Raw genomic sequence first — 13851 nt, forward strand, 5'->3', positions numbered from 1 at the left:
CATAGAGCCTGGTTCATAAGGAACCTCAAGAAATGGTAGCTGTGGTTACATCTCTGGCCTTATCTCCAGTACACAGACCTCTTCACTCCAGTTGACATATTTCACTGATCCTTCAAAGCCCAGTTTAAACATCACCTCCTCCAGGAAGTCTTCCGCGCCTGCCTCCCCTTTACCAGAGTGCCTCTTGCACTCTTTGGCCCCCTAAGTGTGTCACCAATAAGGCTTTGTTTTATGCTTTGTTTATCAGTAGGGTTCTAAGCTCCCTCAAGGGATCAGGGGGTATCTCTTTCTGACTGCCCCTCAGCATTTAGGGCCTAGCTTTGAATGCAGTTGGGTATAATCAATATAGATTATATGATTAGCTCATCTTCCCAGCAAAGAGTGGCAAGGAGGCCCCAATTCAAGTCCCATTCTCTACTTCCTAGCTGAGTGACTCTGGACGAACTGCTGTTCCACGTCTCAAATAATGCTTCCACTCAGCCTATTTCACAGGACTTCAGAGACACTATGGAAATAGTGGTGGTGGTGATGATCATTAATACAGAGGGTGCCAAAAAAATGTATACACATTTTAAGAAAGGAAAATATTAAAATTGTTAATACTTAATATACACCGATAACAAAAGATGAGTACAAGTCATATTTGACTTCTGCAATTACAAGAGGTGTTCATAGTGGTTACCATCAGCATCCAGACACTTCTGATTACAGTGAACTACTGCTTGAGCAACATGGACCAGTGTCCACTTATATACGTTTTTTTTTTGGCACCCCCGGTGTTTATGAAAACCTACTGTGTACTGGGCTCCAAGCTCTTGGGCACCTCCCCTGATCCTCAAAGCACCCTTCTGAGACAGGCACTCTTTTTATCCCCATTTTACAGATGTGGGAACCTGGAAGGAATTGTGGCAGAACAGGTCTGAGTAAGGAGCAGGGCCCCAGGGCCAGGAAGGAAAATGGGGGTGGCAGGGTGGGGCTGAGACAAAAGAAGGGAGCCAGCAAGGGGGTGAGAGCCAGCTCTCTGTGGTTGAGTTTCAGGCAGCTGGGGCTGGCTTTAGAGTTTCACTGCCTGGGAATTGATTCCTGCAAAAGATGTGGGGCATAGATCCGCAGTCTGTCACCCTGAATTTGAATTCCTGCCCTATCTACCTCTAGCACTGTACTCTCCGTTAGCCGCTGGACCTCTCGGAGCTTCAATTGCCTCATCTTTGAAATGGGAATGGCAAAAGTGACCTTTCCACTTACTGTGAAAATCAATAAGGTGTTGGATATAAAATCCTCAGAGGGGTGCATGCGTAGTGGGTACTTGAATCTTTTAGCTGAAGTGTGAGATGAACCAGACAAGGCCCTCACATGGAACGGTACTAAAATGCTTGCTGTTTTCCATGGATACCTGTGGATGGATAAAAAGGGATTCTATGGAAAGTAACCTCACAGGATGATCTGATCATAAATTCTTAACTGGGCAGGCGATGTAGTCTTGGGTAGTCTTGCCCCAGGCATATAACTTCTTTAGTGAAAGGTTTAAACCAGCCCTGTCCATTGTTCTTGCTAATCTAGGTTAACACGCTTTTGAAATGCCAGAATACCCCTCAAAGGGGGTATTAACCCTCAAGAGAGCACATCACTATCCTGTAATCCAATCCTCAACTTGCTTTCTCCCATGTCCTTCTACGTGCAAATGCATAAAGGAAGCTGCAAAACTGTTATTCTCTGGAGCATTTGAGATCTTGCCCCATCCCTACCCCACCCCACCCCCAGCATATGGCGTCAGTTTGGCTCAAATAAACTCATAAAAATTCTCTACAGGTTTGGACATTTCTTATGTTGACGTGCTCTACACATTCCCATGTCCCAGGCTTTGCTTACATATGGCTCCATATACACAAGGCGCCGCCTCTCTTCCATTTCCATGTGCTCAAATCTGATCCATAATCCTTTAAGGCCCAAACTCAAATGGTGGAGTGACAGGAGCAAAGAATCCGAAGTCAGACATCCAGTGACACTTCAAACTCCTGGGGAACAGGACCCAGGCTCTGTTTTCACCTTTGTGCCCCACTCCTTGAGAGTGCCAGGCACATAGTAGGGCTGCAGTCAGTGAGGATAGTGATAATAGCTCATATTTCCCAAGCACTTTCTCAGTATAAAGCACCCAGCCAAGTACTTTACATGCATCATTATGTGGAAACCTCCCATCTACCCTATAACATAGGTGCGATGTGGACAGTTGAGGAAACTGAGGCTCAAACATGTAAAGGGACTTGACTGAGGGCTGGTTAAAGATGAAACCAGGATCAGAACTCAGATCTTTTGTCTCTTAAGGCACGAAGCCATTGTGAACAAAGAACATAGCTCCAGTACCCAATGTAAAGGAGGATACATTCTGCCAATGAATTAGGGTTCCAGTGCTGCAGACATTTGTGGGTGTGGAGTGTGCTCCACAACTAGGTAAGTTAGGGATGCATAGTCCCATTTTCCAGATGAGGAAGTGACGCATAGGGGACATTAAATGACTTGCCTGAGGTGCACAGCTGGTAAGGGAGGAAGCCCCTGTTCCGGCCAGGCCCAAAAGCCATGGAAAAGCCCCCAAAGCAAACTTCTGTTCCAGCTGCTGTCCCTTATCATCCCTGGTATATCTTCTCCTGAAAAATGCCTCAGATTCCCTCTGTTCAAAGTCTAATTAATCCAAATTCTAAATGCTGGCTAGAAACTTCCTGAAGATACAGACCTCTTGTTTCGAGGCTCCCCAGTATGTTACCCGTTTACATGAATCCAAAATCAGAGCAAAGCCATGTTGAAGGGATGGGAAGAAAGGGAGAAAACTCTTTGTGCTTCTCTGTATAGTTTTTTCTAACTATTGTACAATAAGCATGTATGACTTAGGTAATTGGAGAAAAAAGGTTTTCTGCAAAAAAGAAACACGTTGCTACTTCGAGGAAGTTCTGCTAGTGATAATACTTTTACTGTAAAATTGTTGAAATGTAAGGTTCATGGATTCTCTGGACTGACACGTAGTAAATACTACATGAATGTTTTTTAAATAAATAAAATTCTGGACCCAACATTCCTTAAGTTGTGTGCTCTTGAGCATATTATTGCACTACTCTGGGCCTCAATTCCTTCACCTGAGAAATGGGGCTAATCATGGCTGCCTCATATGGTTATTGTGGGGGTTGAAGTAAATCTGGAATGGTATGTGAATGTGCTGTGGTGTGTGTGTGAGTGTGTGTGTGTGTGTGTGTGTGTGTGTGTGTGTAGTATAATATTATCAAAACGTATCGCGAAAGTAAAGGATTTGAATGGACAATTCTCCAAAGAAGATACACAGAGACCAAATAAACACATAAAAAGATGCTCAACATCATTACTCATTAAGGAAATAAAAATTAAAACTACAACGAGATTCGCACCCACTGGGATGGCTATAATCAAAAAGACTGACAATGACAAGTGTTTGGTCAGGATATGGAGAAATTGAAACCCTCATATACTGCTAGTGGGGATGTAAATTAGTCCAGCTGCTTTGGAAAACAGTTTGGCAGTTCCTCTAAAGTTATACACAGAGTTACCATATGACCCAGGAATTCTACTCCTAGATATATACCCACAAAAACTGACAACAAATGTTCACACAGAAACATGTACATGAATGTCCATAACAGCATTGTTCATAATAACCAAAAAACAGAAACAACTCAAATGTCCATCAAGTGATTAATGGGTAAACAAATGTGGTGTATCCATACAATGAAGTATTATTCAGCCATAACAACGAATGAAATATTGATATATGCTACAACACGGTTGAAGCTTAAAAACCTTACGCTAAGTGAAAGAAACCAGACACAAAAAGCCATATATTGTATGATTCCATTTATGTGAAATGTCCAGAATAGGCAAATCTACAGAGATGGAAAGCAGATTAGTGTTGTCAGGGGTGGGTCAGTTTCATCTCACAGATAAGGAAACTCAGGTCAGAGAAGCAGAGTTCCACGGTGCCTGTCTATCTATGTGACTTCGGACGGGTGGCTTCACCCCTGGGAGGCTTAGTTTTCTCAACTGTAAAATAGAGAGGGTGGGTGTGCACCCTTCCTATTATTTTCTTTTCCCTTCTCTCTGGCTTCTGGGAGGAAGCTGAAGGGGTTTAAGGGTTAAGGCTGCCATCTAGAGGTAAGTGCCGGTATCTGCCAAAAGCATGCGAGCCTGTCTAGTCTAGTCAACAAGTTAACCCCCTGTGGGCTTGGGGAGGAGAAAAAGGATGTGAAAGATGCAGCCCTGCTGGGAAGGCGAGGGCTACCAGATTGGCCAGATTCTTCCCAGATGTTTCCAGACCTTGGAGATGTTTTTCACAGATGTTGATCCTGTGGTGGTGGCCTCACATTGGAGGAGGGCAATCGGATTCAGGTCCCAATAGGGGTGCCCAGAGGAGCTTGGGGAAGCACCACCTACAGTTCCTGTGACTATCAATGTATTCCTTCTTTTTCCTGCTGGAACTCTTTAAAACACACACCCGACCTTGTTACTCTCTAGCTTAAGGTCTGGCAAGTAGTTCCCCACTGTCGCCTGGCTACCCCAACCCCAGCCCCTCTGATCTGCAGCCACCTTCACAGGGGGACCTTAGGCTCTGATCACACACACTTTTTCAGACTCCGCCTCTGGCCTCCCTACTCTCCCTGTTTGATGCTGTTCTTCCTGCATGGGGTGTCTCTCTCTACATCTTCCACCAGGAAAAAAAAAGGTCTGCCCTCAGACACAAGTTTTTCAGATACACAAGTCACTGAGAATGCTGTGTACCCCATATGCTCACATGAGTTCAAACAACATCAATAAGAATGGGTATATTTTAACTCTTCAGACTAACAGAATTGAAACCTGGAATGCAAAATCAAGAATCCAAATCAATTACGAACATTGAGAAATAAGACTCAGAATTCTGTTGAAATAAGCAAGACACTCAGTCTTTGGAGTCCAGGTAGTATTGACAGCTTACACCACCCACTGCTCAGAAGCTGATTCTGACCCAGCTTTCCACCTCCTGTTAGGAATCTCAGTCTGTCATCATTTCACATTGTAATTACAGTTGTTTTTCTGTTCCATCTTCCCGACCAGATTTAAGATGCTCATTTTCCTTTTTTCTTAACACCCCCCGATGTGCAGCCCAGTGGCCATCACAGGGTAGAGCATAAGCATTAATTACTGAACTGAACTCAGTGAAAGGTTTTTGCAATAGTTGAAAGACCACTCCCAATCTCTTCCCAGGAAAGTCTCTGGCCACTGTCAGTCTCTTTGTGACTCTGCATGGGGGGAAATGGGCGACCCGAATGCTCAGGTACCCCCTTTTCCTGAGTTGTGGAGAAGCATAACTTCTCCTTTTCAAATCTCATCCATCCCCACCCCCACCCCCATGATTATTCCTCCCTGCAAAGGCATATCCCCCCCAAAAACGATGCTAATAGTAGCAGAGTGAGCACATTCCCACCCCAAAACCACTTTAATTACCACCACAGCCCTATGAGGACATCATAATTAGCCCCATTTTAGGGTAAAAGAACTGAGGCCAGGAGTAGTTCCATGATCCATAGCTCCTGGAATTTTATTTATTTACTATGTGCCGTCCCAGTTCTGAAGGCTTATAAATCTTAACTCATATAATCCTCATAACATCCCTATGAGGTATGTATTATTATTCCCACTTTACAGATAAGAAACCGAGACTCAGAGAGTTTAGGTAATTTGCTCAAGGTCACAGGGCTGGTGATGGTGGAAACAGGTTCACCCTGTTAACTCCTCTGCTCTGTATCCTTCCTTCTGCATAACTTCTGAAAGCCTTGGTTTCGGCAGGTATAAAGCTGGATAAGAACACCCACCTCATAGGGTGATTGTGATAATTCGATCTAATGTGTGTGGGCATCTGAACACAGTAGCTAACCCGAGAAGACGTAAATTTTGTTCCTCTCCAGAGCCTCAGCTGAGAATTGCAGCAACTGGCCACCAGAGGGAAGTCACGTGCTGAGGACCTCAGCCCTTCCCAGGGCACTAGTGGACCGTTCAATGGTTAAAAACTCTGCTGAGCCCTTTTTTCCCTATGCCCAATCCTGCAACCAAGGACATATCTCACCAGTGCGGAACCTCTTGGAACTGATCTTCTTGCAAAAGAAATAAGGTTTAGGCCTTAAATGCATCCAAGGCCTCTCTGGGACTGGGGGTTGGGGATTGGGGGAGGATGTGTGTGGAGGGGAGCCCAGCTGTGTCCCATTTGATGGTGGTAATGGTAGGGGGCGGCAATTATCAGCCATGCCCCTTCTGCTGGAGGCTGGGTTCCTGGAGCCACAGCTGCAGGGTGGAGGGTGGCAGGGAGGGCTTTGGAATTGTCTCCCTAGGGGTTTCCATGGTTACAGATTGTTGAAGGCAGCCCACTAGGCTGGGTCCTTTATCTGTATTGTCTCCAGGAGAGACAATGGGCTAGGAGCGGTGGGGGGTGGGGTTCTCCATGCAGATAACCGCTGCAGCAAGGGCCTTGTGTGCCCTGCTATGTGAATCCCCTGACCCGCTATTGCTGGGGCTGAGATACTGGGGTGTGGGGGTCAGCCTTGGTAATCACTTCTTGCATTAGGGTACAACACTACTGCTGCAGAGACTCAGGATAGGCCATCTTTCTGAGGCTCCAAAAGCTACAGAGGCCCCAGGGTAATAAATAAAAAGCACACATTTTAGAGTCAGCCCTGATCAAGTCATGGTTTTGTCTCTTACTGCGGTCTGACTTGGGCAAGTTATTTTACTTGTCCAAGTCTCAGTTTCCTCATCTTAGGAAAGTGGGGACACCTGCATTATAAAAATACTATGAGGGAGCACCAAGCACAAAACCTGTCGTCAAGAAGGTGCTCAGAGAGTACTTGGGCTCAGACAGGTTCAACAAGGCCCTCTTCTCTCTGGGCTTTAGCTGCCCCATCTGTGACTTGGGGAATTTGAAACATTTATAAAAGGTGAGATGAGATGATGATAAGAAGATGCTTGGAAAAATAGAAATCAAACCCCTAACATACAACCCTGCCTTCTTAGAACAGGCAACACATGATCACAGGTGACAGGCATGGGGTATTTGGGTGAGCTGACTCTTTAGTGCTGTGACAGATAAGGGAGATTTTTCTGAAGAAGTAGGACTTGAGGGTCTCAGAATCAGGGAATTATTCCAGAAAGATCTGCCACCCTGTGCCAATTGTTATTCATCTGGATTGGCCAAACGATGTATAAGATTCAAGAATAAAATCAATTTATCTGCAGTATGGAAGACAGAACTTGCCCAAGGGAAAAACAAAACAATCCCTTCACCTTTAAATAATCAGCAGAGGGAACCAATAACTTTTAAATGTCTATCACTCATCCTTCCATTACAGTGCACTTAGCCCAGAGCCCCACACACAGTAAGTGTTCAAGAAATGAACGTTCTTATCACCATCACCATTATTAAATTTATTACTATACATTCAATGCTGGGATCCAAAGGTAAATAAAACTCCTTGTCTTTGAGGAATTCAGCCTAGTGAGAGGGAAGGGGGCGGGGTGCAAAAAATTATCTTACACTTGTTCAACTTTATAATTTACAAAGCACTTTTACATTCATCATCTCATTGAATTCTCAAAAAGACCTCAAGAGGAAGGCATTTTTCACATTCTAGAGATTAGAAAATTGAAGCTCAGTGGGCTTCGATGACTCGCCCAGATATTGTAAAATATGAATAAAATATGAAAAAAATTTTAGAAGGACAAAACACCTTTATTGGATCAATAGATTGGTGTTACAAAGCAATAAAGTAAATTATGTAAGGCCCTGTGGGAACAGAGCCAGGAGACCAGTTTTGAGGCTCTCGACCTCACGTGGAAAGGTACTGGCTCAGGTAGTAGATGGCCATCAACTGTGACGAGTTGGCCATCAACCGTAACCAGTTAGCCATTAGCCACTAATATAACTGCCGTGGCTACATTGGTACGGGGGTTGGTTGGCAGAGAAGCAGACTACGGACTGCGGGGTTAGCAAGCGTGGATAGCGGATTGCCGATCGTGTGGATCCTTCTTCCTGTGTCTCGCCCGGCCACCAGCGAGACTGGGGTGTAGGAAGACCCCTCGTTGGGGTACTGGCGGATGTTTGCTTTTGTGTCTCGACCAGCTGTCATCGAGAATATAGTGGTGTGAACCCCCTATCCATGGCTCCATTGTTGTTCTTTTTTGCCCTCACCAAATCCTGCGTTCTTGTGCAGGGAGCGGGAGCTGAGTCCCTGCATTACAGGCCCACAGACCATAGCCCCGTTTTACTAAAGAGTAATATAAAAGATAGTTTTTAACTGAATAATAAAAAAAAAAAACCAGCCAGTCTTTTAGGAGCTATCACTTATGGAGAAATGACTATATGCCAGGCACTTTTTATGCATTTCTCCAATTCTCACAACAATCCTGAAGGTAAAAATGGTCAGCAGCCTTTCACAGATGAGAAGCTGAGGATCAGAGAGGTGAAGCTATTTGCCCAGGGTTGCACAGTAAGTTGAGGCTAGAGCCAGGACTGGGACCCAGGCTCTGACACTCAGGTTAAGAGCTGGAGCCAGGACTTCCTCCCAGGCCAATTTTGCTAGACTCCCGCTAAGAGGTGAGCACCCTTTCTTGCCTTTTACACTACAGAGCATGATGAGAGGGAGGGAGAGTGCAGGCAGCTCTCCAAGATTAAGAGGGCTTGTCTCTGCCCAATTGGGAAGCAGCATAGCGTAGTATGGCCTTCTCAAAGTGTGTGTCTCCATGCACATCTGTACACATGCACATGTGTGACTGTGTGAGAAGCTGGCTGGGTGCCAAGTCTCAAAAAGCCGTGTGATAAAAATCTGTACATCTTCCTGAACTGTCAATTTTACTTAATAAAAAAAAAGAGAGAGACATTATCATTTTATATGAAAACACAGATGGCTATAGAACGTATAACACACACCTCACAGGGTACAGTAAGATAATGAATGACAACTAGCATTTGGGGGTTCCTATTATGTGCCAACCACTAGTCTAAGAGTTTCATATGTTAACTAATTTAATCCTTACAACAACTGTCTGTGGCAGGGACTTTTATTACTCCCGCTTTATAGATGCTGATACTGAAGATGAAAGAAATTAAGTAACTTGTCCAAGTTCATACAGCTAGTAAGTGGAGGCATATGGGCACACACAGGCCCATATTTCAATAGCCAAATATTAGAGCATCTGTAGGATCCATTGTTTGTTCAATTTAAAGTTTACAAAAAGATTTGAGTCGAGGATGATGTTAAAAGAAGCAGCTGGCTCCCACTGGACTTCTTGATAAAATTATAAGGCTGCCAATTGCTAGCAACTTAGGTTCTCTACCTCTTTTGTCTCATTTAATTCCTACAACAACCCTATAAAAGAGTTACTATGGGGAGTTTTACTGATAAAAAACTGAGGCTCAGAGAGGTGGTGTCACTTAGCTGGTCACACAGCTCAGAAGTGGCAAATACAGGATTTGAGCACAGGTCTGTCTGCTCACAAAGGTGCTGCTCACGCCCATAATTACATCACCTCTGGTCTCCAGGCCCTCTGGCCTCTGGGTCATGCCCTTCCTACCCCCATTCTCTTCTAGAGAGGAGTGCCTTTCATGAATGAGCTGGTTCTGGCTCAGGCTGAGCCTGGACAGGCTCACAGCGTCCGAAGCTCTGTCCTTCCATCAGCTGATAACACAGTTGTGATGAAATAATTACAAATCCCAATATTGGGAAAGTAGCAGCTGGGCCCTGACTGGGAGCATGAAGATCTGGCTTTTTTTTTTTCTTTCCCCCTTCTTCTGCCACCTCCCCCCCCACTCCGGTTCAAGCCGTAGTTTCTCAGTCTAGTTGTGTAGGACACAGCTCCCTGGCCCATGCTGGTATTATGAGCCTTGTGCTCCCCCCTGCTGAGGCAGTCAGTCGCCAGTGGTCGGTCGGCCGCTCACGGTGGCTCTTGCTGGCTGCCGGCCCCTCATGATGGCTGCTGGCCACTCATGGCAGTACAAGGTAGCCCACGTGAGCTGTGAGCTGAGCTCTGGCTGCTCACGGCAGCCCAGCTCCAGGGAGAGCTGTTGTTTACAATCTTAGCTATAGAGGGCGCAGCTCCCTGGCCCATGTGGGACTTGAACCAGCGACCTCAGCGTTATGAGCACAGCACTCCAACCACCTTAGCCATCTGGCTGGCACAAGATCTGGCTTTTAATCCCCAGGTTTATGAAGGGATCTTTCCACGTGACAGTGGCTGAGTCACTTCTTCCTTCTGGTACTCAGTTTCTCCATCTGTGAAATAGGAATAGTAATGCTAGCTGTGATTTACTGAGTGCCTACCATGTGCTGCTGGCAGGCTTCTAGGTGCTTCACATCAGTTCCAAACTAAATCCTCACCACAACTCTGAGGACTGGTTCCAGGGTTCTGGCACGGGAGAAACTGAAGCTCACAGAGGTGAAGAGATTGCCCATGGTGGCAGAGCCTGGGACTGAGGCACTCGGCTGGAGCCCTCCTTTTAGTCCCTGAGCTATTCCTCAAGGTTGTCCTGGGTGTGTGTGAAAAGGGCTCTGATGAGCACAGATGCTGGACAGGCAGTGCTGAGGTGCTGTGCCTGGATTATATCAACAATACTGATGAAGGAATTATGTTAGGAATCTGACAACCATGCCCAGCCAGATCCGTGGTTGGGGGTCACACAGGACCTACCAAATGTCAGGTGCTTTACATATGCCATCTGATTTAATCATGCAGTGAGGTTCTGAGAGGATAAATAATTTACCTGTGATGGCACAGCTGATACATGACAAAGTAAAGATTTCAATCAGCATCTCTTGGATTTTCAGACTCGTAGAAATTACTTGCAGGGCTGAGGTGCCTGGGAGAGGCCAATTCTATATGACCCATTGGTTTGTACAAAATTTTAAAAGAGCTGCAGACATTAAACGCACTGGATGTTCCAAATGCCTGCATGTTCAGGCTGTGTTGAAGACCTGGGCTCTGACACTTATACCAGGGTCACTTCTGGCAGATCCCTTAATATCTGTGAGCCTTGCAGGGGTGAAATGGAGGCAGGCACCCGCAGCCCCTTCCAGCCCTATTATCACATAGACTAAAATGCTGTGCACTAGTGAATGGCCTCTTTTGAACACTTCCTTGCCACTCTCTTTGTATGCAGAGTCAAATATGCAGTGGAAAATGCGATTGAACCCTCTGTGGAAGCTGGGATCAACCCTTCATATTTCTGGACCCACGGCAAGATTTGTCACGAACCCCTGGTGTGAGTCAGGGTGTGTGTGTGTGGGGGGGGTTGGTGGTCCTGATGGTCCCCAAGTTCTCTTCTTCTCTTTACATAACCTATAGTGACCCAGTAGCCTGTATCCCAGAGTCTTGAACACCCCCCCACACACACCTTTTTAGGCTACAAATGGCATAGACAAAACAAAACCAGGTTTAGGAAGAACCTGGATCATTGAGCTGGCAGGTTATTCTGAGGGTGCCTTGGGTACCCTCATTGCCACACAGCACACACTTTTAGCCCCAAACCAACCAACTGCCAGCTGGCCAGCGACCACCTCGACTTAGGGTAATGAGTTCCATATGTTTCCATAAGAACCCAGCTAAGCTTTTCCCCAGCAGTTCTTGAAAAGTGTTTTCTCCCTCTCCTGGCTTCCAATTCATACTTGGCCACCCTTGTTTCATTTGCTCCTAATGAGGGCAGGAGTGAGGGGGCTGGGTGGCAATGACAAGGAGACAATGCTTTGGGGAATTACCATTCTCTGACTTCACATTTCCAGAACCTAAGGGTGAGGGGCTGTGCGGTCCACCAGCGCCTTGCAGTCCCTCTGCGACAGCTGTAGGTGAGGCCTCAGCTGCCCCATCTCTTAAATGGGACTACCCTGCTCAGGGTAGGCAGAGTATCACAGTAAGAGCCCTAGATAGGAAGCCAGGAGGCTTGCATTTGAGTCCTCTTGACTACTATTGTGCTGTGTCCCTGAGCAGGCTCCTTTCCCTCTCTGGGCCACACTTGTGACCTCCAAGGGCCGTTCCATCATTAACAGGCTTTAGATGTATGACCAAATGACAGAAGGTACAGGGAAGAGCATCATCTTACGTATTAAACATGGGTGACTCCAGACTTGGGTCCCCAAAACCTAAGGCCTCCCTACTGTGGCCATTGTTACTGCCAGTCTGGGTTCCCTTTGACCACAGTCTGGCCCAATGAAGGCTTCTGCCTCCAGCTTCTGGCACAAAGTAGGAGCATAATGGTATTAAGAAGAGAGTGTCCCCAGATGGCAAGTCAGCTCCACTACTTGGGTGGTGAAGGAGGCGGCTATGGTCAGCCACCAGTCATGAAGTGATGTGAATCTGAGTTCAGAGAGCTACAGGACCCCCAGCACCTTATCTGGCTTCCCCAAATCCTGGTCTTAGGGTGACCCACTACGCTGATCCCAACTGTCCACTGACCCTACCCAAAGACTGACTCACTAACCTTGGTCACTGATGCTACTCAGACTAACCCTCACACCCTATTAACCCAGGCCACGGACTGAGTGCTGCCAACTTCTACTCACACTTATCCCCAAACCCTACCACAGTCTGAATGAACCCCAACTCTGGCCCCTCTCTGACCCCCAACCCTACTTTAATACTGACCCCTGATTTTGGTCACAAAGCGACCCCCTGACCCTGCCACTGACTGACCCTTAACAAGAAAAATAATCAGAAAACAATTAAATGCTCAACTCTGTGAGTGAAATAGGACATCAGAGAGGAGAGGCTGAGGCGGGGTGGGGAGGGAGACTGGTGCAGAGGGCAGAGGCTTCCCGGAGGACCCCTAGTGGGCCTGGGGCCACACTCTGAAGGTCGGAGAGGCCTTGTGCGGGGCGCGTCCCAGGCGCTCGAGGAATGCGAGTTGCCTGAAAGAATGAAGGAAGGAAGGAACGGGGTGCGATCCAGGGCGGCCGCCCAGCCGGGGCAAAGCTGCCGAGGCAGGAAGCCGGGTGGGGGAGCACCGAGGCTGCAGCGGCCCGAACGCAGCTGGGGGCAGTGGGAGAGCTATCGGGTCAGCGACTCCGCTGGGTGGGGGGCCCCCCCAGGCCGGGAGGCTGGGAACCGGGAGGCCACGCTGCTGGCAGAGTGGCGGGGGCGCCGCGAGGCTCCGGATGGGCTGGGAGCCCCGCCCGCAGGCTGCGGAGGGAGCCGGAGCCAGAGCGGAGCCAGAGCTCAGACATCCGGGCGCCAGCGAACACCTGCGAGCGGCCCCCAGGGCCCGCGGGGGGAGCGTGGGTCGCCAGGCCGGGGGCGGGACGAGGGGCGGGGCCGGCCGGCTCCGCCCAGCCGGGCTCCGGGCCACGTGGGCCGAGGCTCCGCCCCTGCCCAGGCGCCGACAGGCCGCCGGTGGGATGCGGCTTTCTTCTTGCAGAGCCAGGACGGTGCAGAGGGTATCCTGAGAGGCAGCTCTGAGAGAAAGAGAGCGACAGGAGGCTTTTAGGGTGTAGCCTGGGGAAAGGAGAAGAGTGGTGGCGATGAGAGATGATGAGGCCAGGAAGACAGATAATTGAAGGTTGTCTCGCGCATCCACAGGTAGGGAGAGCTATAACTGGCCTTGTCGAAAGGGCCCCACCATCTCCGGTGTCACAGGCATAGATTCGAATCCCTGCTTTGTTACTCAGGAGCTGTGTGGCCACGGACAAGTTACTTCGCCTGTTCTGAACCTTCTTCTTCTTTTTTTTTTTTACAAAGTAAAAATCCCAAATGATCTTGTTTCAGACCTGATGTTACAACGAATGTTAAGACACGGAGTTAATAGTGAATCTTGTATTTCAGGGA

The sequence above is a fragment of the Rhinolophus ferrumequinum genome, chromosome 9 (genome assembly GCF_004115265.2).
Source record: "Rhinolophus ferrumequinum isolate MPI-CBG mRhiFer1 chromosome 9, mRhiFer1_v1.p, whole genome shotgun sequence".
NCBI lineage: Eukaryota > Metazoa > Chordata > Mammalia > Chiroptera > Rhinolophidae > Rhinolophus > Rhinolophus ferrumequinum.